This window comes from Helicoverpa armigera, chromosome 10 (genome assembly GCF_030705265.1).
Source record: "Helicoverpa armigera isolate CAAS_96S chromosome 10, ASM3070526v1, whole genome shotgun sequence".
NCBI lineage: Eukaryota > Metazoa > Arthropoda > Insecta > Lepidoptera > Noctuidae > Helicoverpa > Helicoverpa armigera.
The window spans coordinates 1303688-1329412 of NC_087129.1; positions in this window are offsets into that span (position 1 = coordinate 1303688).

Sequence of the window (25725 nt, forward strand, 5' to 3'; positions counted from 1 at the left end):
GGTGCTCCTATACGTAAACAAGTAGCGAGGCGGAAAGTTGTATCGTCAAACATGGTGCCAATGTTTGACGACGGTAGTGCCTGAAGCCAAAGCCCCGACTCCCATCTACCCACAGCCAGTAGGCGCGCTCGCTCAGCAGGAGTAATTGCCGTTTCTATCAAACTATTCCGGGTTACTCTGCAGAGCGGCTCATCCCATATTATTACTTGTGAACGAATAACTGTACTGTAAATTATTGTTGAACTTTATTGGAAAATATTCTAAAAGTTATTAATTCTACAAGGTATGGCATTGTAAATGCTGCATTTATAAATGAAGAAAATATTTAAAACTGGAAAGAAATATTGCAGTGGAGATCAGATCAATCAGCTCACTAATAAACTGAGCTTGACTGTTTCAATGTCAACTTCTGAAGACACAGAATAAGTTATTTTCTCTAATACGTTACCCATATGCCAGACTTTTGAGTTTGACACATGACAAGAACACCATTTAAGGCTACTGCTATTTTATACTGGATGCTTCTTTATCTTAATACAATATTTACATGATTGCTAAGACATTTAAGTCCAAATTAGTATACGACTGAAGATATTCTTATGAATGTTTTCAGAATTGAGAGAATTAGGTTATAATATGTATCTGAATTAGCAGCTCAGGCTTTGAAAATAGATGGTATTTTTCTACTCTTACCTATTTATATACCTACTACTACAAGAGTCCATGCCCTAACTAAACTCTCATAGATTTGTGAAAGTTTTTTTGAAGTTAGATATAGGCATGGAATGGATGATTTCGAGTCACAGATAATAATGATACGCTTAGTTTTTGTTATGATCGATAGGCAGACATACTAGACATACTTACGAGAAGGTTGGTATAAGCTGTAATAATGATCAATGGTAGTGCAGAATAAATGTCGTTATGCAGAAAGTTTGCGGATGCCGTCCAATTAGTAAGCTGAGAAAAATGGATTATCCTGCAGTTTGTTCGCGTACTATAGCTTTGCTATGCTTTTGCGCTGTTTTTTTGATTATTTATTTTTTGTTTAATCTTTATAACTAACTTTAAAGTTATCGTGAAAAACCATTTTTAAATAATAAATTAGAATTAATTCTTGGTAATGATATAATAAATACTTTCTAAAGTATATTCTTTGAAGTAGATACCTACAGGTTGATTAAAAATATTAGGCAATAAGTACTTGTGTATAGATTTTTTTTAAGAAACATTTTTTTTTTTATTTGTTCACACGTTTTTTATGGTTTCCTCAAACATTTTGAAAAATCGTATTTAAATACATAAGCAATAATTTTACCCCACAAAAAGGTGACCTTCAAACATTAACATGTCAGAAAACTCCCCATTTCACATGTTATCATCTTACGTTAAAACTCCCCTCAAGGATAGGGGAACTTCTAAGGGGTATGAAGGGGTAAAATGGTACCTACATGAAAAAACTCGGTCAAGTGAGCTAAATGTTCACAATGTTCAGTGAATACGTTCCGTTAGTCGCGTGCGCTGTTGGCGCGTAACTGACATGTGAAAGTATGTTTGTTTATTTATTTTGTTTGTTTAAGTGTAATGGAACGTTTTTTTTTTTTAATGAAGTGTTTTATGTCTGTTGTTTTAAGTATGTGGTAGGTTTTAATAAGAGGTGGGGTTCTTGTAATTACGAATTCTTATTGCATTTTGTCGTAGTTATGACTGATATTAGGTACGGTTGGCACACCAGTTACTCAAGTACAGATATTTTTTAATTTAGAATTAAGTAGTTTTTCGAAAGTTTTAAGTTCAACAGCTCCCTACTGATATTCTTCTACTTGGAAACGATATAATGTATGTAGCAAAAGCATATTAGACAATAACAGTTGCTTTAGAAACCCACCTAAAAAACAAATGACAAGTAATCAAACAGTAATCCACACAAAACAAAACAGCAAATACATCACAAATACACTAGATATTACTACGTAAACGTTAGACCCTACAATGGTTTTATATAGGCAGTTACATACACTCGGCTTCAGCTTAAGGCTTTTATGGCGAGCTCATAAAAATGATAGATCACTGTGCGGCTGCTCTTTACATAGTAAGCTTTGAGCATTTCGCTTTTATCGTATTTCGTTTACTTGTGTACTAGTTTTGCCTGCTACTTTCACTGCGTAGGACGGGACAATCAGGAAAAATATTAATTTGTTTCGAGTTTTTAGGTGGTTTAAGGACATCGTTCTACCTAGCACTATAATAAATTACAATAAAATTAAAATAATTCTGTGAGAGAAAATGGTTAATTTACTAATCCTATCTTGCTAATGATCCATACTACCCTTTAAAAGATCATGCTGGTATTAACAATCACCCTGTATATTATAATGACAGCGGTTTTGATAATGACAGTGACATCTTTCGATGGAAGAACTTCGCACACCCTGCCGCATTAACTCGAACCGTTTCAGCCGTTACAGGTAGAAGCTTAACAAACAAACAGACAGACTTATTTCCAGTTTATACAAATAATATTAGTAGAAAGCATCGGTATTGGAATTCGTTGAAGGTTGATGTAATGTTGCGTGACAGCGTTTTGATGGTAAAAGTTTCGGATATCAACATCCCGATGGGAAATGTTATCCATCATCTATTTTTGAACTGGAAATTATAGTAATGTTTCGTGTTTATGGTATTTTTGTTTTTTCAAGGTCTTTTAAAAATAAATAGAGGTTCTAATTGCTTTCTGTTATCTAAGTATAAGGATATACTTTATTGAGGCCATTTAGCAGCTGCTTAGCGAAGTATGTAGCTGATTTTCTCATTACTTATTTTTATTTCTTTTAACTGAGTACATTTTCATTGTCACTTGAAGACATAACAACATTAGCTAATAAGGCTGGTAGTCAGACTTACTTACCTTAAGGATGTTCAATGACAGCCGGGACCTACAGTTCAGCGTGCCCCCCAAAACACCTATATCAAAGTTTAATATATTTGAAACAAATTTCACGCCAGTTATCTATCTAGTTTGGCAAAATTAACAAAGAGAACACGTTAACGTGTAAACAAACTGTAAAAAGTACTGATGCGGTAACGAAACTGTGGCCTCTGTTTACATTTAATTATCAAACAGTTGCCGCGAAACACTGCGCTAACTATTTTCCCCTTTTTTTGGTTAAAATTTAACCGCGGGAGGGTTCGGAACGGGTTTCGGGTTAAAATAAAATGTTATGTACTAGATGTTTTATGTAATTGAGGTGAAATGTATGGGCTTGTCTGTTTTATTTTCGTTGTGTGTGAATGAACGGTGTTTTTTGGGTGAGGGTGGAAAATGCTCGAAATAATTAAGGTATTGTTACGAAATACATAGGTACAATGTACTCGACATAATATGTCTATTTCGTCTACTTATTTATTAAATCTAGGTGTTAAAGTGTTCTTTATCGGCTGAGCAAAATGAGCGTTTTGGCATAGTTGTTTTAGGGTACCCAAAGAGAAAAAGCAGGACCCATAACTAAGTCTTCGTTCTCCATTTATCACCACGCTGTTATTCTGATACTAAGGGACTCTACGGGACCCTTCCTTATACCAGTCAGAGTCGCACTTTTCCAGTTTTATTCTTGCAAAGAATGAGGAAAACACAGCTTGATCGTTTCATACTTGACAGCATAACCCCCAGTTATTTTCTTATCCTACCCCTAATGCTATATACATATATATTTGGATAGTAATCGTTATTATCGGGATGTATTTCGGATGATTGGCTGCTTAATAACTTGAGTGCGAGCTAATTATGTTAGAAGTACGTAATTAATGCAATTAGATAGTGCTGATTTGCGGATCAAATGTAACGATTATTGTCGATAATATCTACCCTACTGTTTCCCTACACCGATGATTATTGTTTTTTTTTGCTAACCATCATAGGGAATTTTGCTCCAGGAAGAAACAGTTGTCAACATTGACCATGTTTGCGTATGTTATCAAATTATGAAGTAGGTGTAGGTGCCTACTTTCTTACCTAGTTAATTAATTTTTAATGAATAATAATGCTACGATAGCCCCCCAATTTTTTTGTGGGCGCTTCTAAAAAGTAACTCTATTTGGTTTTGGGAAAGGAGATAATCCAGAACCTAAGAAAGGTCAGCTAAGGTTAGTTTTTACCCGATTGCAGGAAATGGTTCTCCTCGCACGTTACAAAACCAGGGGAAAAACTAGTAAATTATAATTTAAGAACTCCAAAACCACAGTGGGTTTATACCGTAGTAAATAATTATTTAGTACACAAAATAGCTTTCGCGGCGTAATGCGAAAACTTTAGCTTTAATGGAGTAAAGCAATAGGTTATCAAGCAAGTTTACTAATTTAATGTTTTACAACTATGTACTGGTCATGTTACCGTATCTTATGACCGTTATTGTGAGTTCTAAGATATCTGATTAAGCAAGTTTTTACGCCTTTCACACAGACACACACACGTGTTTCGGAAAGCGCGATAAACTGTAGGTCCCGGCTGACATTTGATCATCTTTGGCAGTCGTTACTGGTAGTCAGAAGCCAGTACGTAAGTCGGTCTGACACCAGTCTTACCTTGAGGTATTGGGTTGGTTGGTAACTGGGTTAGATAGGAAGTTGCTCCTTGTAAAACACACATACACACAAATACCATTACAAAACCTGTCTCCAAGTTATGCCCAATAATAAATAGGTGCACTAAATCTACAATTCGTTGTGGAAAACAAAGGAGAAGTTATAAAAGTTTTAATATAACAGTACAGGGTACTCGAGAGATCTCCCAGAGAGACCATGAAATGTTATAAGATGAAAGCATCGTTCCCAGTATTTTAGTTCTCACGCCGTACTACGGCTATTTTTCGCTATCTTCTTTAAAATACACCGAAAACGTGTAAAATAAGTGTGGAATAGAGGTACTTGTGAGTTTTCAGGCTGAATTACGGTAAATATTACTGTGAAATTGTATTTTTTTTCTGCGCAGTCATAGGTATATTTCCTATTACACATAGCTATAAATGTTCTACTTACTACTTATAGGCCATAGGCAACCATTTGTCGAAGTGTCCCGTAATGGCACAGAGCTAATTTATTTATGAAGCAATCATAAATCTTACCTCTATGGAAAATAAGTTGACGTAGAAAATAACTTAGCAGTCGGCCATACTGACATAGGCCTTTCCTTTGGAGATGGGCAATCATCAGATAACCTGGCTACAATAGTAGCAATTAAAGAATAACTAACTAAATTATCTATATTTGTCCACATAGCTTTCACATCCTTCTTCCCTCCTAAGAGCAACCAGCCACCTACTGAAAACCTACAACCCACATTGTCAAGCTATTTTCTATACAAGAAAGCGTTCCTGCAAAGCTGTTTGCAGACATACATCTTGCATGCACAAACACTTGTCGAAGCTACGGACAGCTATCTTCAGTTTATATACTTAGTACTTACAAATATTTTGTCTCGCACGTGAATAGAACCTGTGATAGTAATGTTGGCTTTTAGTGATCGGGTTTTTTTGCCTGCATTACCTATCAAGGTCCGTAAGTAGATAATTTGAGGCTGAGTACACTGTCTCATTTTGATAATAGCATGTCGTAAGCTTATCTCGAAAAACTAGCATTAATCTTATAAAAAGAAGAGACGCCAATCTAAGACATTTCGTGTAACTAATCAAACAGCATCCTAAATTGCTACGACAAACGTATTAAATCGGAGGCTGACTCAACAATGAAACAAATGTCTAAGTATATAGGCATACATAAACGAACAAAATACAACAGTTGTGATGAGCTAAAAACACATATAAATTGTATTAATTTGTGCCTAGAATAATGAGCAATGGTCCATAAGTAGGTACCTAAGTCAAGGAAACTCGTTCAAACCTAGTTTTCCTATTAAGACTATTTGTTGGACCATATCTTTACTGTCATAAGCTGACCTTTATTCATATGCATTAAAAATGCACTTGAAGGCTACATGTTATTTTTCTACACAAGCCTTATTTTCGTCACTTTTCGCTTACAAGAAAGAGCATTCTCTTTCTACATGTCTATCTATTCTCAGCTCCTAGCCACTAGAGCTATTTTCAGTTTTATCTGGGTAGCTTTCTTACCGCGTTGCGCTAAAAGTATCGTGTCAGTGACGGTTTTATGTACTTACGTAGCTTTTAGATTTAAAAACTAGCTGTTTCTTGTGGTTTCATCCACGTTTAAAGAGAAATATTTCCCGATACAGTATAAAAAAGCAGCCTCAGTTGTTGTTTTTTACATGTAAGTAGGCTATCTGCTAAAGGAAATCCCGTCCGGATCAGGCCAGCCATTTCAGAGATCATCCGGAACAAACAAACAGATAGAAAAAAATGATTTTTTGTTAGGTAAATATAGTATGCTCTAGGGTGTAAGTGGTAAAAAGCGGTTATTTAAATATAACAAACGGACACACCAATTTTATTTATTTTTATAAACCGGTGCCTACTCTGGTGGGTTTTACTGGTACCTAAGAACTGGTGGGTATATAGTTTCTTGCATTATACTTTCTCAAGTTGAAGAATCTATGATGGAGTTTATGGAAGCTTTTTAAGTGGATTTCAGTTTGTGGTTGTTTTAATAGAATTTGTGAAAAATATACCTAACCTCTTTTTATTTCAGTTGGGTTAAAAGATGTCTATACCCACAAAAGGAGAGCAGGAATAAAAACAAAAACGTAACGTAACGTGCAACAAAAAAAAAACAAGAAAAAGTCTGTTTAATTATTTTTTTCGTGTCTAACGAGGAAAAAAATCTAAAATAGATTGTTCACTATTGGCATTTCTAAATATAAGGACATCTTCTCAAATAACACTTTCCCGTCACCACACTTTCAAATAGAGTTGACATTCTACGTACACGGCCGACTGAATATTTGGCTCAATCGGATCGCGTGAATCGACGATACACTTCAACAGGGGTCAAAAGACATAGTTTTTTATCATCCTTTAAGTTGGGGGTGTATACTTTTTTATAAATGACTTTTTCTTGAGTTATTTTTAGGTTGCTTCCCAGATACACACAAACCTTGTGGTTTTTAAGCTGTGACTATCCGTATTGACTGACATCACATTCTCCGAGCCTTTTTCCCAACTATGTTGGGGTCGGCTTCCAGTCAAACCGGATGTAGCAGAGACGTATTGACTGTCAAAGATGTTAAAATGACAGCCGGGTCCCACCAATTTAATGTGCCTATCAAAGCACGGGGGAACTCATCAGTAAATGATGGTTCAAGATAGTCAAGAACCTACGATCGATCGAGCGACTGTTGCTCAACCACTTACTCATATCAAAAGTACCTACCAGCCTTAATACAGTACTTACTTAACCCGAGTTGTTTATTAACACTCGACTAGACATTTAGCCCATTGAGTATACTTACGTTCCGCCACGGCAGTGACGTCACGAAACGTTCCAACCCACGCGTGTTTATCACGATTATCCGAAACATTACGCGCGACGATCTCTTGTTCGTAAAAAGGAACGACGTGATATCTCTTCTGTTAACGTTGAGGACACGGTTTGTTTTAAGGCGTTTGACGTTTTCTGTTTTTTGGGAGTTTTTTCTTTATAAGCTGTTGGTCTTATTGTGATATTAAGAGAGGCGGATAATTGAATGCACTCATACCTACTCCTCCTTTTATATAATTTAATCGCAATCATTAATCGTCTCACGACCCCGGTGTAGGTTCTGTATATTAGGTATTGTCTATTACATAGGTATACTTCTAAAGTAACTGCATTTTCGTGAATTTGTTGCATTGATGAAGAATCTTATCACACAGATGGTGCCGGAGCGGAAAATAGCATTGTTTTAGCTACCTATAAAAAAACTACTTAGGTACCTACTAAGAAAGGGCACATTCACGCTTATCGTCAATTGAAAATTACAGACGACATTTTATCCAATCAAACCAAAATGTAGATAGACAAGTATATGCTAGGTACTAGCTAAAAGCGACAATCATTATTTTTGCATACGTGACAACAGTTACATAAATAAACTCATCATTTTACAAATCGTAAAGTCAAACAGTCGATCATTAATCGAAAAATATCGAAAGCACCACAGAATGCAGAATGCAATAAAGTCGCGGAATGTCACGCAATCTCGATTACTTTAAAATATATCGGCTATATATTCCATTCCGTTTTTCCATTCGTCTGAATCATATTGCTGGGCAAAAATATCGTTTTGTATGGTCGGAGCAGGGAAGAAGGAAGTGAGTGGAGATGCCATAAGTCTGGTAGGTCAGGCGCCTTCTTGTAGGTCAAGTAACGTACGGCAACCGTGATCAGTTACTACGGAACAGACAAGGTTTTCGGGTTCCTTGTCAAAGATTAGTCTATTGATTGATGCTTTTATTGTGAACGGGTTCTATAGAAGGCGTATGCAGGCGGAGCTGGTAACGTTCCTCGTCCCCCGAACTCCCGCATGTTGTCGCACTTTCGTAAGAGATTTTGCGTTATGACATCTCCACTAGTACTTTTATTATCGATGGTTCGGAGAAATAGCTTTCCTTATAACTTGGTGACGTTTGACCAGTATGTTATCGTGTGATGGCGGAAATTTGATTTCTTCGGCCTTCCTATATTTCTTTGAATGTTTGATTGATTGGACTGGACTGCAGTAACATGAATATGTTATTTTTTGGACGACGGAAATTATGTTGAGTTATTTATGAATTGGGTCACGAGTTTTTTTTGGGATTTTTATTGGATTCCAGTTATTGGTAAGATTGTTCCGAATAATAAAAAGGATTATTTTTTTCATACTGCTGGAAAAAAAATGCTAAAAATAAATTATTTCTGATTGTACCTAGATATAAAAATAATTCGTTCTTTTTACAAATAAAATATGCATAACGGCACTACAAACAGAAAGGATATTTTATTAAATTGTTTTTATTCCAGACTTTTTGGCACAAGGCGTTTCCGAGAAATAAAATATTGTCTATTTTACGGACGAGTTATTGAAAAATCCATTTTATTTTTGCAGAAAACGAAAAATAAAGTCAATTCCTATAGCATAGTCCGGATAAGTCATAATAAATTTACAAACTAAAATTTCAAAAAATAAAATATCTAGGTAGGTGTATTCTTACTTACAAAAATAAAATATGAACTTAACCAAGTACAATGAAGTTAGGAGCATTTTAAGTTAAGCTAACCCCCAAGTCAGCTTAGGGGAACAAATTCTTTGAGCACACGAGAGGAGACAGCGGTCATATGTTAGTAGAGGACATAAGAAATACGTTCGCGGTACTATGTGGGCTATGAAATGAGCGAGAGATATTGTAAGGTATTTTTTAAGCGCTTTTCGCGGTAGAAAAGATTTATTTTTCTGTACGTGGCCCATCATATGGATAGGATATGAGATAGAAACATATACCTACTTAGTTTTAGAGACTTCTATCATATGCCTAGCCTTTTTCCAACTATGTATGTGTAAGTTTGGCTTCCAGTCTTACAGGATGCAGCTGAGTATCAGTGTTTTACAAGTAACAACTGCCTATCTGACTTCCTCAAACCAGTTATCCGGGCACCCTTATAATCGTGTAGAAGCTTCTTATTTTTAATAACTCCTAATTCCATTCAATTTCTTCCTCTCCCCTTTTTTTTCAACAAACGCACTTCACAAAGCAATACCGCGAAATTTACAGCCCCACCCGAAATCACGTCACCCAAACAGAGTGAGTTAAACCTTTGACGAGTAATATCCAAGACTAACATAGTCGAGTTGCGTACAGCCTATATTTCGTGGACTGCTGAGAACAACCGACTGCGGTAAATGGTGTTAATAGACGAAATATTATTGTTTTGAGGTGTTGGATTGTCAAGTTAGGTTGTAAGATAATTATTTTTTATTTTATCTTCTACCATCGGTTTCACTCCCATCCCGCAGCCTCGGGGGCGCAGTGGAAGCGTGCTGGGCCCATAACCAGATAAAGTATAAATGAAAAATGGGCTTAAACTTCAGAAAACACATTTATTAACTTTTAGCAACACATGAGCAACACGCAACCAAAACGCCATGACAGATAGAGAGAGTAAGCAATATATGTCTCACTCACACCAAGACCATTATTACATTGCACTGCATTGCAACCTTTTATAACAAACGGGCTATCTATCACTGAAACAATTTTTCAAAATCTGCCTAGAGTGGTTCATGACATGTTGCCTTAAACCAAATAAACGAAGAAATCCTTAAAATATCATTTTTGTAGGTATAGATTATGGACCTATACTAGATGGTAAATTAAAGACGGGAGTCGGACATCGAGGCCCTAAGTGGGCATTAAGTTTCTGATCAATGTTTGTTTGATATTGAATATCATCAAATTACCCTTCCTGACATTTAAATAATAAAAAAAACTTCCTATTACGCAACAAACCAGCCGAAATATAAACACGATTTATGACAGCATTTATGGTGAATAAAAAAGGTAAATATTCAGAAGAACTCGCTACATTTGTATGAGATGAACGTGACTCGCATGTCGGTAACGAAGCGAGAACGCGTGCGCTTGCTAGTTTATTTATTTACTAAAAATGTGCCGTTTGAATCTGTCTTGATTGTTATCTTTAATTTACATATATTTTTGTATTTTTAAATACCACAAAATAGGCTATAGGTATAGTTTTAGAGTGTCCTTCCTTTGAGTATCTTCCACCAATCTGCTTCTGTGTTTATGTAATTTACTTGATTAAGCACTTTTTACTAGGTAGGTAAGTATACGAGGAAACCTTAGTTCTCTAAGCTCATTAAATAAGTGTTTTTTTTTTATCTAAAGAATGTTAAGGAAAGCCTATTTGTAAGTGAATGTTTAAGACAAAAGAACAAACACATTTCACACCCTAAATACTCCAACCCACACTTGGATTCGAAACGTAACGCACATATAAAAACAGTGTTGTCCTATTTATTAGGGGGAAAAATAGCCACTCTACTGTCACACAACACGGTTCACTTCAGCATGTTCGCGAAAGATGCTACTTTGTGGACACACTAGTCTTTGTCAAGCCACTTTGTGTGTTGTCGTGCCTTCTATCTATAGAGATGGGATAAATTGTGATAGGATAAGTATATATAAGGTGACATTAGTTTTTTGTTGATTGAAGGTAAATTAGGTGTTTTGTTAATGTTGCAATTAGGGGTTGCTTTATGAATATTTTTAAAATACTCAATTGTTGCCTTTCATTATAATTTCATTATAATAAAAAAAGAAAATAACTTCGCTGTTTACAGTAAATCCATATAAAAAAATCTAAATGCTATTATCAATTGTCCACTGAAAAAAAAACCACAGCTCGTTTGGCCAAAATCGTCACCTAATCTAAAGACATGATCTAAATAAAGACACAAAATTCTTCCTTCTTTATAGATAGCGGAAAAAATTAAAAACCAACATAAAGATCGAACAAATTAATGACGTCACAATTCCGAGTTCCGTTTGACGCAACGTTTTAACATCGCGCATGAAGAGATTTCCGCAAACGTACAGATATAAAGACAAAAATAAAAAATAAAGCTGTTTTATAATTTTTGCCCATGGAGGAAGAAAAGATAGAGGAGATGCCATAAGGCAGGTAGGTCAGGCGCCTTCTTGTAGGTCAATGTAACGTACGGTAGGCGTAATCAGTTAAAAGAACTAACGAGGCGTTCGGGTTCCTTGTCAAATCAATACTAATCTGTCAAAAAAGCAACTTGTATTGTAATGTACTTAACACTGTAGGTAATTGAAGAGAAAAATACAGATTTTATTATTATTTTAAAGATTGGTCTTCATTGATTGGTGATTTTATTTTTGAAAATAACGAGCGGATTCCATAGAAGGCATGTAAGGGCAGATCTAATAACGTTCCTCGTCCCCCGAACACAATGTTTGCGCACTACTTTCTTATGAGATTTTGCGTTATGATACCTCCGCCAGTCATTTTGTTCTCCATGTTTTTTTCGAACATCAAAAGTTTGGAGAATATTGGAGAATTTTCGATATTTTTGTTCATTATATTTCAGATGATATTGTAAGTTAATGGGATGGTGTTGTGTGGTACTTGTTTTTGCTTAAATGATCGTGTTCGATAAAGTTGCATGCAGATAGGTATGGTTGAAAATCTTTATGTTTTAAGTGAATATTTTTTTAAGGTCTTGCGTGAGAAAAATCGTTTATATAGGTAACGATGTTGTAAGTTATAAAACGATGTTGAGTTGTTAAAGTAATGTTACGTGGGAAAGGACAATGTCCAAATTGGCCCTGTGCAGTAAAGAGTATCAGAATATACGATAATTAATCGCCTATTTTATTATGTACGTTGCAAATACTCCTGTATCACGGACAAGCTGTATTCCAAAATAAACTTTTAATAGAATTTAACGCGACTAATAAAATTAGATCGCCATCTTTGCCTAATGTCATGTCATGTCAGAAGTCCAATAGGGATGTCCAATCAATTATAATCTATTGATTGAATTATTAATCGATCGATTGTGTTTTCTTTTCTAGTGCTTTCTTTTAAACCTAATAAGAATACTTTATGAATGCAGTCATACTCCAATTTAAATAGGTAGTAAGAATAATATTATACAGTAATCAAAACTTTTTATTTCTATACAATCATTAAAACATCTTATTCATTTTTTACGACAATGAATACAAAAATACCATTTATTTTTCGGCGTAAAATAAACCATTGTCATAAATACCTACTTGTAATGTTTATATGACAAAGGTGATGTAATAGACAGTTTGAAATAATTTAAGACCACAGTAAATCTTAATCGAAAAAATCGATTATTGGTGTGGTGTTGTACTACATCCCTAGTTTTGCTGTGAACGTCACGTTGTCCGTCATTGATGTTATTAATGTTATATGTCATTTTATTTTTGTACTTCATCCACTTTTTAGAAAAACAACTGCATAGGTACCTAATTATCTAGGTAGGTATTAAGATATTACCTACTTTTCAGTTTCTTAAAAATCATTCAAAGCTATGAAAAATCGTAGGTAGGTAGGTACCTACATTTAATGGTACGTTCACACGCGCGCGTTCAAATCGACATTCAACGGGCACAGTCACGTTCACGAGCGTGTAAACGGTACGCCCGAGCCCGTGAACGCGCCCGTGCCCGTGAATGCCGCGAATCGGGCGAGTGTCGGTTTTTTGGCAAAGTTCAAAGGATGAATGTGCGGGCGCCCGGCGACTGTTTACACGCGCGCGGGCATTCAGTCTCTTCTGCGCTTTCGCGACGAGTGGATCTTCATTCAACGTTCTAAGAAAGTCGCTTCGATCGGAGATTACAACATGGCGGAATGATCAACGTCGTTCATCATTTTGTTTCTTTTTCCAATAAAAATAAGTAGCCAAAGGCTATGACAGCAACAACACCGAGATCCTCGCTTCTCGCCATTCTTGCACTGACTGACACGACGGCGCGCGTGTGCTGACAGCTTGAATGTCCGCCTGCCCGCGACGGGCAGCCCGTCGCGCGTGTGAACGTAGCATTATATTCGTTGTTATGGTTAGATTATAACCTCAAAATCTGATACTTTTTTTGAAATATATCTTTTTTGCAGCTAGTCCGCTATAAATACAAGATCTTCTAGGAATCTACTAATGATAGAGAATACAATACATAATTATCCGATGCTCTTGGCTCCAGGGCCAACTATGTATGGACGCAGAGCAATGTCCTTTATATTTTTAACCGTCTTCCCAGAAAGGGGAAGGTTCTCAATTCGGATATTAATGTTTACATGCGTATACAAAAATAGTAAAAAAAATATATTAATGGTAGCATATATTATTTGTAGAATCATATCCAAAAAAATATCTAGACCAAAAACCCAACAAATCCTAACTAATATAAAAACCAAAGTCTGTTTATATGTTTGTTACCCAAACACCCCAAAAGCGATGGATCGTAATGAAATTTCTTGGGTATTGGGTCGAAAGTACCCAAATATTCAACGTGCGTCTCCGAGACTATTTCTGACCCTTTTCATATGTAACACAAGGTGTTAGGAACGAAACTTAGATCATAAACTGACCTAAAAATGTATATCTAGATATTTTGAGACGTTTGGTAAGGGTCTTGGGCGACATTTTTTGGAGTTTAGTTTTTTTTTTTTAAGAGAAATATTCTTTATTTACATACCTAGATATTTACAATACGTATCAAAAACTATCCTAGTGAAACAAACAACAAAAAAGCGTCAAAAAATTCGTCTCCATCGCTGTCAACTGGGAGCGTGCCCAAGAGGCTGGTAGCATTACCTCGTTGGATCGCCATGCTGATTCTTTGTCCGAGGTAATAGCCAGCCTTCTAGTCACGAGAAGCGTCAACCAGCCGCTTTAGTTTGTTTAAGAATGTTGATAAAAATAGTTTCTGAAACTACATCATCATCCTCCTGTTCTTATCCTAATTTTAAGGCGTTTATATTTCTATATTAGTCACAATACAAAGAAAAAAGAAGAGTTAGAAATGAAAGCATCGTTATAGTACCAATATTACAGAGGTTGATTTTTAAAGCTCTTTAAAGTCACTCTTTTTCAAAGTCTATAAAGCATGTCTATTTGTTCCATACTAATTATCTATCTGACCCAAGAGGATCACTCTTTTCAGCCTTCCTATCATCATTAACACAATTCATTCACAGTTTCATTGGTTCCGTTCTTCCATGCCCATCCACATTCTTTCCTTCATCACATCCATGACCTTCAATCCTTCCTCACAAGTCTAAAGATAGGTACCTACTACCATGACAACCGGTTTCCATACAGTTTGGGGTCTCTATAAAAGCATTTTTGTACCTCTAACCCGTCAATATAATATGACGTTTATAAGTGAATCCCTGTCAAATTATGGACCTTGACACTTGTGTGATATAAGAAGGTTGGGTACCTATCAGTGTGGGATATTTTGTAGACTAGGTAATGTCATGCGATGTTGCTTATGTTGTAAACTTTGTAATGTGTTAACGACTATTAGAAAGAAAGAATTTCAAATAGATAAATGATAAAAATAAGGGAGGTTAGGTGGTAGGAACTACTTTTTAGATTATGTGAAATAAACTAACCGGTAAAAATTGGTGGATTTGGTTTTCTATTATATTATTAGTTTCGCAGATAACTAAGAATGGTTAGATTAATAAACAGATAATTTTAGTTCCCAAGCAACTTGTAACTAAGACCTATGACATGAGTAGGTACCTATAACATGGATTACAGATATTACACAGACTACTGTTTCGATACTTGGTAGACACTGACAAACAAACACACCAACCTAACTTATTCATACTGAAAAATATACTTAGGTCTTTTTTCACACATTTAACCGAATATTGCGATATTAAAAGTCGCGAGTGAAGCTTACCTTCGCGGCAACGTCAGCTGTCCTCCGACCCTTGTTACCTTCTCCTAGTAGGTCGGTTAAAACGAATCAACAAGTTTATTTTAAACAACGGTTGGGAGGTATGTTTCATTTATTAACTTTTGTTTGTTGATAACTTGAAAACATACAAACTTTTGAATTGATAACTTCCTCCTTTTTTTGAAGTTGGTTAATATGTTTGAAAATAAAACAACGTTAGATAAGTTATTACTTAAGATTTTGAAAGTACCTATTTTAGTAAAAAATATCTTCAGTAACTAAAAAATAATTTCAATTGTTTTAGGTCTAATGGATCTCACACGACTATTGAAAGGTTAATGCAATTTTACCTACAAAAAAGTTAGCTCAAAATGTTAAATTCCCTTACATTAGGGAAATATGCAGAGTGTATTAAGTGTAAGGATTTTGAAAATTTCAGTGTGAACAGTTTAAAGCTTAGTTTAAAACGACACGACACTGAAAGCTCTTTGACACTCCAGTAATTGAATATACGTTAAACGTAAAGGTTTTCCGTGCTTTTCACGTGTTTTATGTGTAGTTACTTAGGTACCAGTTTTAGTAATATCATCTGCCTAGCCTTTTCCCAACTATGTTGAGGACGGCATCCAGTCTAACCGGATGCAGCTGAGTACCAGTACTTTACAAGGAGCGACTGCCTATCTGACCTCCTCAACCCAGTTACCCGGGTAACCCGATACCCCTTGGTTAGACTGGTGTCAGACTTACTGGCTTCGGACTATTCGTAACGTATGCCAAATATGTTCAAATGACAGCCGGGACCTACAGTTGAACGTGTGTTTCGGAACACGGAGGAAGTCGTCATAGCAAGACGGTCACCCATCTACAGACGGACGGACGGACGGACGGACGGGCAGGTGGACGGACGGACGGACAGACGGACGGACGAACGGACAGAGGAGCGAAAACAATAGGTTCCCGTTTTACCCCTTGGGTAATTAACCCTAAAAAACAGACACGTGTTACGAAGGAATTAGAGATATTTATTAAAATTGTTGTTCGAAAATAAAATAAATATTGAACAAAGTTCACGTCAACATAATAGAAATTCAAAACTATTTTATAATTTGGAAATAAAGAAAACCATTTCTAATTTTATTTGGATTACAATATTTATGAAAAGAATTTGTTTTTGGAAATAAAATGCTTCTTAATTTAAAAGTTGTCTATAAAAATGTTTCTATAACATTTTAAAGACGAAATTTTTTTTTTCTTCATCATTGATGATATATTGTTGGATTTTTCAAATCAATATTTTGATTCTATTTATTTTGCTGTAGATTTCATAAATAAAAAAATAATTTATATGTTTTAAATTATTTCCTTCCTTTGTAATATGAATGTGAATTTGGATAATTGATTTATTGTAATAAAATGTTTTTATTGTAGGTACATTTATGTAGCTTTATAGCTTATATGAAGTTTTGGATGAAGAACACCCCGGGGTATGTTAAAGCCGCATTGTAAAATGCCTTGGCAAATACATTATGAATATTATTTATTATTTTCTGTGTCATTAGTGTCATAGAGGCAAACGTTGGGACAATCCTAGGGAACAACTTCCCGCACCGGGGTAAAAACTAGCTTATGTCCTTTCTGAGGCTGTAGACTGTCTCTTATCTGCCGTTGTATCATTTTTATCGGTTCAGTAGTTTAGACGTGGTATGGCAACAGGTAAATAGACTTAATTTCTCATTTTTGTAATATTAGAAAGGATAAAATATATTTTATCGTACATCTGTGTTACGTAGATAGTAAATACGGTCGTCCGATGGTTCGTTAATTCTTTAGCTGCGTGTTTTGAATCGCTTGTAAATTCTCTTTTGTCTGACTTTTGGATTATCTCCTTCTTTTTCTGTTTCTCAATGAGATATTTTTGTAAAATGTTTTGTCATTTTATTTATTGAAAACTTGTGTGAACTATTTTGATGAATTGAATTCGTGAACGATTTGTCATAAAGATGCATAAATCTTCCGCAAAACTTTTTTTAAAATACGGATAGGTAGATACTAGGTACATTTTCAGTTGCACTCTTTTAAATATCTTCAAATGTTCTAGATTTGTATGTAGGTATTACCATTTTGCAAAGTTTCGTACGACTCGTATAAATGGCTGATACGTGATATGAATAAATTGGTAATCGCTGTTTTAACTTTCCTACTAGTATTGCAGGTTTGAATTCAATGCAGTTATGTTATGTATGAGGATTAAAGTTTAAAGAAATAATGATTATCTAGGTATAGTATCTGCTATGGGTATGACTTTAAAAAAATATGGCGCTTTTACACTAGGAATACAGATATCCGCTCAATTTTTCTGTCAGGATTTAAATTGGAGCGCTAAACCTGCTGTATGAAAAATCATTCGTATAGATAACGGGCGTTTTTAATGAAATGTTAGGTAGCCAATTAAATTACAAAAATAATTTTCAAAATACCATAACATCAAACCCCAAAAAGTAGACACATAATTACCTATCTACTTACTTATTATTATAAGTAGATAGTATTATGTATACCAACGTAGGTCAGTACCTACCTATGTTGTGTAGAATATCTAAAACGTAAACAACCCCACTACGCATCCGTCACAACAAATGAAGGTGTAAACTAACGGATGACCGTTAGTCCCACTGACCCCTTTTTTATGTCCTCGCGGATATTCAATAGGAAACTTGTCAATATCTCTGATGAAGCAAAGCGAGTCATTTGTAAACATCCTTGTCGGAATATTTTTAGGTATTTATATAGAATTTTTGAATGTCCCTTTACGTTTTTGTGTTGATTTTTATGTTTCGGCATGGGTCAGTTTTTATGCACGCGAGTGTATATTTTTATTTTCGTAGGTAGGTAAGTAGGTGATGGTTATTTTATCAGTAGATAGCAGCATACCTAGATACACGTTTGTAATGAAATGACTGCATATAGAAAATGTTACATTTTAGTATTAAAAACCGGCCAAGTGCGAGTCTGACTCGCGCACGAAGGGTTCCGTACCAGAGCAAAAATGAGCAAAAAAATCACGTTTGTTGTATGGGAGCCCCCAAAATATTTATTATAGTTTTTCTAGTTTTCGGTATTTGCTGTTATAGCGGCAACAGAAATACATCATCTGTGAAAACTCTTTAACTATCACAGTTTATGAGATACAGCCTGATGACAGACGGACGGACAGAGGTGCGAAAACAAAAGGGTCCCGTTTTACCCGTTGGGTACGGAACCCTAAAAACAACTAGGTAAGTAACTACCTTCTACATCAATTTCACAGCCATACAGTCACACTGTTAAGTCAAGTTTAAACTGAACTGACATTTGGGTATCCAAGCAATAACTGTCTAGTTAGGTATATCTGAATAATTGTTATTCAGTTGACTTCATGGGAAATCCAACATCTGAGCGTTTCGTGTTCCTTGTGTACCAAGAACATTGACTTCGATTTATAGTATCTGTCGCTATAAATCATTGATTTTCTATAAAAGGAAACCATTTTAATTTGATTGTTGGATCCGTATTTTAATTTTTTTTAATAGGTGTGGTAAAAATCGATGTGACCTAAAGAAATAAGGCTTTGCCTCATCAATATCAATTGACTAACATAAGTAAAACACTTATAAAAGCCGTTATATGTATACTGCAGGTTTATGATAAAGTACCTAATTTATAGATATCAATTACCGACGTTATTTATAGGTAATATTCAAAAAACGAAAATTTCCTCCAAAAACCACCCAAAATCCAAAAAAGAAACTCAAACGCCATTACACAACTTACAATCCAAGCCACAAAAAACGAGTCCACCCACGTAACAGAAAGGATCATAACAAAGCTTACTGAGTAAATCTAGCTTCCACAGACACACGGAGAAATGAAACATAGCAGAGATGCTATAAACAAGGTAGATCACGCACCTTCTAATAGGTCAAGTAACGTTCATATTACTGCAAACCAATCAACAAAACACTAAGAAATAGGCCAAAAGGAAATCAAATTTCCGGCATCACACGATAACAAACTGGTCACCAAGTTATAAGGAAAGGTATTTCTTCATTGAGGAAGGAAAGAGCGCAGATGCTGTAAGGATGGTAGGTCATTCGCCTTCTTGTAGGTCAAGTAACGTACAGTAGGCGTGATCAGTTAGTAGAACGAACTGGGCGTTCAGGTTTTTTTAGACGTACCTAATGTCAATGATTGGTCTTAATTGATTGGTGATTAAATTTTTAAAATAATGAGCTAGTTCCAAAAAGGCGTGTAAAGGCGGAGCTACTAACGTTCCTCATCCCCCGAACACCCGCATATTGTCTTGCTACTTTCACAGATTTTGCGTTATGACATTTCCACCAGTCATTTTATTCTCCATGTTTCACCCCAAAATACTTTGGCGAAAGTCTACCGTAACAGGTCTAATGGAAAAACTACTGTTGTCCAACTATTTTGGCCTAGGTATTGCAGCTACATTTTTCTGCTAGATATTTTCTACGTTATGCTTGGCTGTGCTGGCTTACGTATTTAATTTGGGTTTTTGGGCGGGTATTTTTTGTTTTTTCCTGTTTGTGTATTAGGTACAATTGAAGGGGAATTAGCAGATATTTCGCAGAGATATAGAATTCAAATCTGACTCATGTAGTGAACACTATGATACTGTCATAGTTTTAAAAGTAGGTAGAAATACAGTGCTTTAATTAGGAAATGTCTCCATACCTTCCTTTTTATAGCTATGTACCCAAATCTCTAACTAAGTAATTATGCTTATGATTTGTTTATATGTCATACTAAATTTAATAACAAACAATAGCACCTAATAGGTATCGGATATCGAATAGGATTCGGTGTCTCAATATCTACCTATTTTGTACAAAGTGTGACATCGTCAAATAAGTGTTTCTCCGCTAGTATAAACTTTCACGTTTATAACTATAAACACTCAATTAATTAATTTGTATTACGCTCACAAGCTAAAACCCATTACACCTATCTCAGCACAATCCTAGAACACAATTGTCGCAGTCTTGATTCAAGAGATTGAAACTCAGCATCCGCAGCTCGCATCTCGATAGAATCGGAACCTGTTCAAACACGGTTTAAGTTTCTAGCGACGCAGTGGATTTGTGAAAATTTACACCACTATTCACTATTCATAAGTGGGTTTAAACTTGTTAAACTGCATTTGAAAAGTTTGGTTTCTGGTGGCATTTTTGCGAATGTAAGGTTTGGATGTGTAGACAGATGAATTGAATATTATTGGAGGTGTAATGTCATTCTAAATGGCTTTAGATTGTCAAAAGAGCAAAGAACATTTTCTGTATTTTCTTCGAACACTGAGAACATCAAATTTAGGCAAAAAACCTCATCAAAATCACGAGCATGTACCTATCTCTGTATAGGTATATAGTTACAAGTTACAATGAAAACCCCTTTTTTGAAGTTGGTTAAAAAAGTAAATAAACAGGACCATAAAACTAATAAAAATACCAGAGCCATGTCATAATAAATCAATCTACCTAGTAACGTTTACAATGAAAATAAAAGCTTAACAGCCGTGACTGGTAATGCTCAGATTACATTGAGAACAGCACGAATGGTACACACGCAATGACGGATCCACCTAATTATTTACAAAGGCAATTGAATAAAAAGGATTAACTTTAATAACTACGTAGGTAATGGTGAACTACGATTTGAATTAATGTGAAAAGTTTTTGTATCTATGCTCTTAACCATGAAGGAGTTACAAGATGAGGAGACCCTTCTAGCTGAAGTAACTTTTACCTACAAGTAATATTTACTGTTGTATTGTCATCGGAAATAAAAATCTACCGATTTGACTGTCCTTTTAGAGCACATGGTTCAAATAAAGCTTTGGAAGCCTTGGAAGGTTAAGCCCCTACTATGTACTATTAACTAACATAGGCAAGTTGAATAACAGCTTCTAATAAAATGAGATTTTTATTTATTTCCTCAACTTTCCAACAATATCCTTGATTAATTCTCAAACTCTACTTAGCCAAGAAAAAAGAAGACGATCATAGAATTCATAACAAGAACTCAAAAAACAGACACAAAACAATTCACACAGATTGACAAAAGACTCCAACATTAACTTTCCTTAACATTACAGTTGATTTCAAAGCAATCCATTAGTCTAAAATAAACTGCTGGAAAAAAATAAAACAAAGGTAAGTTAAAAAGGTATTTAAAGCTTTCTGAACGCCAGATTACGATGTCCTCGAAATTAAGTTGGACAGTTGCAGCTGATGAATATTTAAAACAAAGGGAAGAATAGGCTCCGCTTAGAGCGGACCTTTAGAGGCTGGTTTCATTCAGTGTAACAAGGTGTAATGTTATGTAACAGTACTATGCTCACTCGTTTATAATAAAGATATGTTTTTTAACAAATTGTTCGTTGTCAGAAGCTACATTATCTTCGGGTGACATAAACTATGTTTTTGGTTACACGAAGAAGTTTCGCGAAGAAAAAAGTGCGAAAGTGCTTGTAAGTAAACAATGATTAGCACCGTATCTCCTATGTAAATAGCAAAAACCTTCATCAAAAACGAATTTAAAGTCAGTTTTGAAATTCTGCAACTACTCAAGTATTTATTCATATCAAGTCACAAAACTAGGCATCAACAATATTGGAAGATTAGGGGCTTGACTATAGCTTTGTTATTTTTGTACCTAATTTACTAAGCTTAACTCAACGATCTTAATTTGACATTTAAAGATTTACTGTCAAAATTTTTACATCACAAAAATTATTTAGGTATTATGCCTACGTTTATAACGACCACTGATACACCCACAAGTACCAAAAATTCCACTTTAAACATAATTACCACGCCATCGAACCAATCCTTAACATCTGAAAAAACCTTTGAATTTCTGTTCACGTTATCAAAGCAGGTTCGACTATAAAGTAAGAAGATAAAGTGGCTTTACTTCGCCTTGTAATGATATCTGCTATAAAATGAATCAAATGCTTAACATCATGAGTAGGATCAGGACATGGAGAACTAAATTAATGGTGGAGATATCATCACGGAAAATGTGTCAAGAAAGTGTGTCATCGGCTACCCTTAGGTAAGACTGTGTCAGACATACTACCCGTAGACAACTACCCGTAACTACTGCCAAAGATGTTCAATGACTGCCGGGACTTACAGTTTATCGTGCAATCCGAAAGACAGTAACTCGTACTCTAAAATAAGAAAGAAGCACGCCAAAATGCGAGTGTTCGAGGGATGAGGAACGCTGCTAGCTCCACCCTTACACACCTTCTATGAAACAAGCCCATTTTTTCAAAATAAAATCGCAGATCAATCGTGACCTAACTTTGATTGGTTGACCTTGATTTGACAAGGAACCCCAAAACCTCGTTAGTTCTAGTAACTGATCACGCCTACCGTACGTTGCTTGACCTACAAGAAGGCGCTGAACCTACCAGCCTCATGGCATCTCCGCTATCTTTCCTTACTCCTAACACGAAGATATTGAAATTCAAGTAAAGCTGAAAACAAATGAACGAACGAATGAAATGTTTTATTTTCGTTATATTACATGTTAGAGTGACGTTTGTGTCAGTAAAATGAATATTTTGATGGGTACGTTTTTTTGCAAGTTGGTGCATCGAATATTTTTTATGATGTTTCATTTATAGGTATGTACATGAAAATAATATGATAGGTGTCTATCATAAACTGTCAAATTATATGTAGTTTAGATACGTTTTGAAGTCGTCTTTGAAGTGTACCTTGATATTATATTTTTTTACCCATTATTGAAAGGTCAAAAACATTTCATTTTCATTTACCATTTCAATACATCATCAGAAAATAGTAGGCTAATAATCACGTTCATGATTTCATTTTTAGGGTTCCGTACCCAATGGGTAAAACTCCCCTTTTTTTCCTATTGTTTTCGCTCCTCTGTCCGTCCGACTGTCACCAGGCAGTATCTCATGAGCCGTGATAGTTAAAAAGTTGAAATTTTCACAGATAATATATTTCTGTTGCCGCTATAACAACAAGTACTAAAAACTAGAATAAAATAAATATTTTGGGGGGCTCCCATACAACAAACGTGATTTTTTTTGTTTTTCATTTTAAATAATGGTACGGAACCCTTCGTGCGAGAGTCCAACTCGCACTTGGCCAGTTTTTTGACCTTACGATAAAATCAGAGTTAGGCTTTACAAACTCAATGTTTTAATGACCCACCGAAATATTACACCCAAAATACCTAATTGTATAATATTTTCATATAAATAGCTATAGTTGAGCAATTAAGCTGTCGCTTAATTAACAAAGTTTTAGCTCTTAGCCTAGATTCAGTCTAGGTCTAGTATAATGTGTAAATAACCTGCTACCTAAACCTAATTTAAATGAGAACCTAGTTTTCGGTATAATAAGCTCAATCTGCAGTTAGAATAGCGATAGAGGATTATTGTTGGGAAATCATTATGATAATGTGTAAATGTTATTAAAGCTGCCGACTAAATGTTGCTTAAAATTATGTTGTTAAAATGTTAACATCTTCACACCGTAGGCTGAGTAGATTTTGATGAAACTCGGCAGTAGCGTACCTATAGATATTTCAAAATAACATAGGTACATACTTGCATACATACCTATAAGGGACCACAGAAGCCGGTGGGAGCTATAAAGTACTTAAGTTCTGTACGTAATTAGGTAATTAACTCATTTCATCAAACGTGCTAAAAATATTAACATAGGCATTAATCGTAGGTAGCTACTAAGTAGAGAGAAGCCTGAAACACAACAGGGCATAAAATATTTGAAAGTAACTTAAGCCAGCAACCATGGAGAAACAAATTACTAGCGGAGATGTCATAACGCCAAATCTCCTAAGAAAGTACCGACAACATGCGGGTGTTCGAGGAACGTTACTAGCCTCGCGCTTACATTTTTTTTTAACCAAATGAAGACCAATCTTTGACAGATGTCTCAAGGAACCAAAACTCCTCGTTAGTTCTTTAGGTAATCGTTTTGACCACACCCGTACGTAGACGACGTACAAGAAGGCGCCTGATCTGCCTTATGGCATCTCCGCTCATCTTTCCTTCCTCCGTGGTTCACACAAAGTCGCCTAGTAGCTATACTCACAAATTCTGCTGAATACACACAAAAAAATAACTAAAAGGCACATTTTTTAGGTTTCCACGATAAATCTAATTATCTTTAGTAAATATGAATCTGTTCGTGTAAACATAACTTGTCATTATACTGTAAAAATATTTCTTCGTAAATATTTGTTTTGTTTGCATTCATATTCTTGTTTGTTTAATAAACACAATATCATGTTTGGTTGTTTCTCATACATTACGTGTTTCGTTTTAATATCAACTAAGTTTCGGCGTCGGTCGTATGAGAAAATGATTGAATACGGTACCTAAGTAACTAGCTAAATACATATTTTGATATGAGGCTTTCTGTGTAATGAATATGAGACGTTGTAGTTATATAAAAGGCTCGTGGTTATGTCATACTCGTCACAAGTTGAACTACAAAGGTTAAGCTGAACTTTTTCGTAGTAACTGAACTGTGGATGGGATTGCTGACTAACAATCGTTCTCAATATTCTTTAGATATAATTTTGACATAATTCCTTACAAATAGGCAATGGTTTTCTATCTCTAGTGACCAAATGAATAGATAAACATTTTGGAAGAAATCTATTGGCTGATTTAAATAACGAATTTATCTGTTATTTTGCTTATTAGAGATAGATAAATACTTATTTCAAAGCTAAACCATTATACGTAAGAACAATTTCCAAAATAATTCACGTTTAAAACTTTCAAAGGAGATTATTTAGACACCAGACACTAGACGACGTGATTCACAAGTTTTCTACAAAAAATGAACTGTAAGAGATTATTCACAAAGTTAAGAAAACTAAAATAAGTTACAGTCAACGGCTTTCCTATCATTTATCATGCGTATCATGAAACTTATGGTAAGATCGATGGTACCTCACTTCGCGAGTTAAGTCTGCATTTTGAAAATCTGCTGTGATAAATTGTAGTGCTTATTTAACTTTAAAATATAAAGTACCTTTGTACTGTGGGACCGGGAGATTCTCGCTTGCTCAAATGACAAACTTGATTTCGATAATTCGACGTTTTTTGTACGAGCTCGTGTGGTGAAGTGACAACTTCAATATAAAAAACCTAATCCTATTCTTTTTCATGGAACACATTTAAATAATGGTCCGGCCAGAAATTAAATATAATAAATAAAACCTTACGACT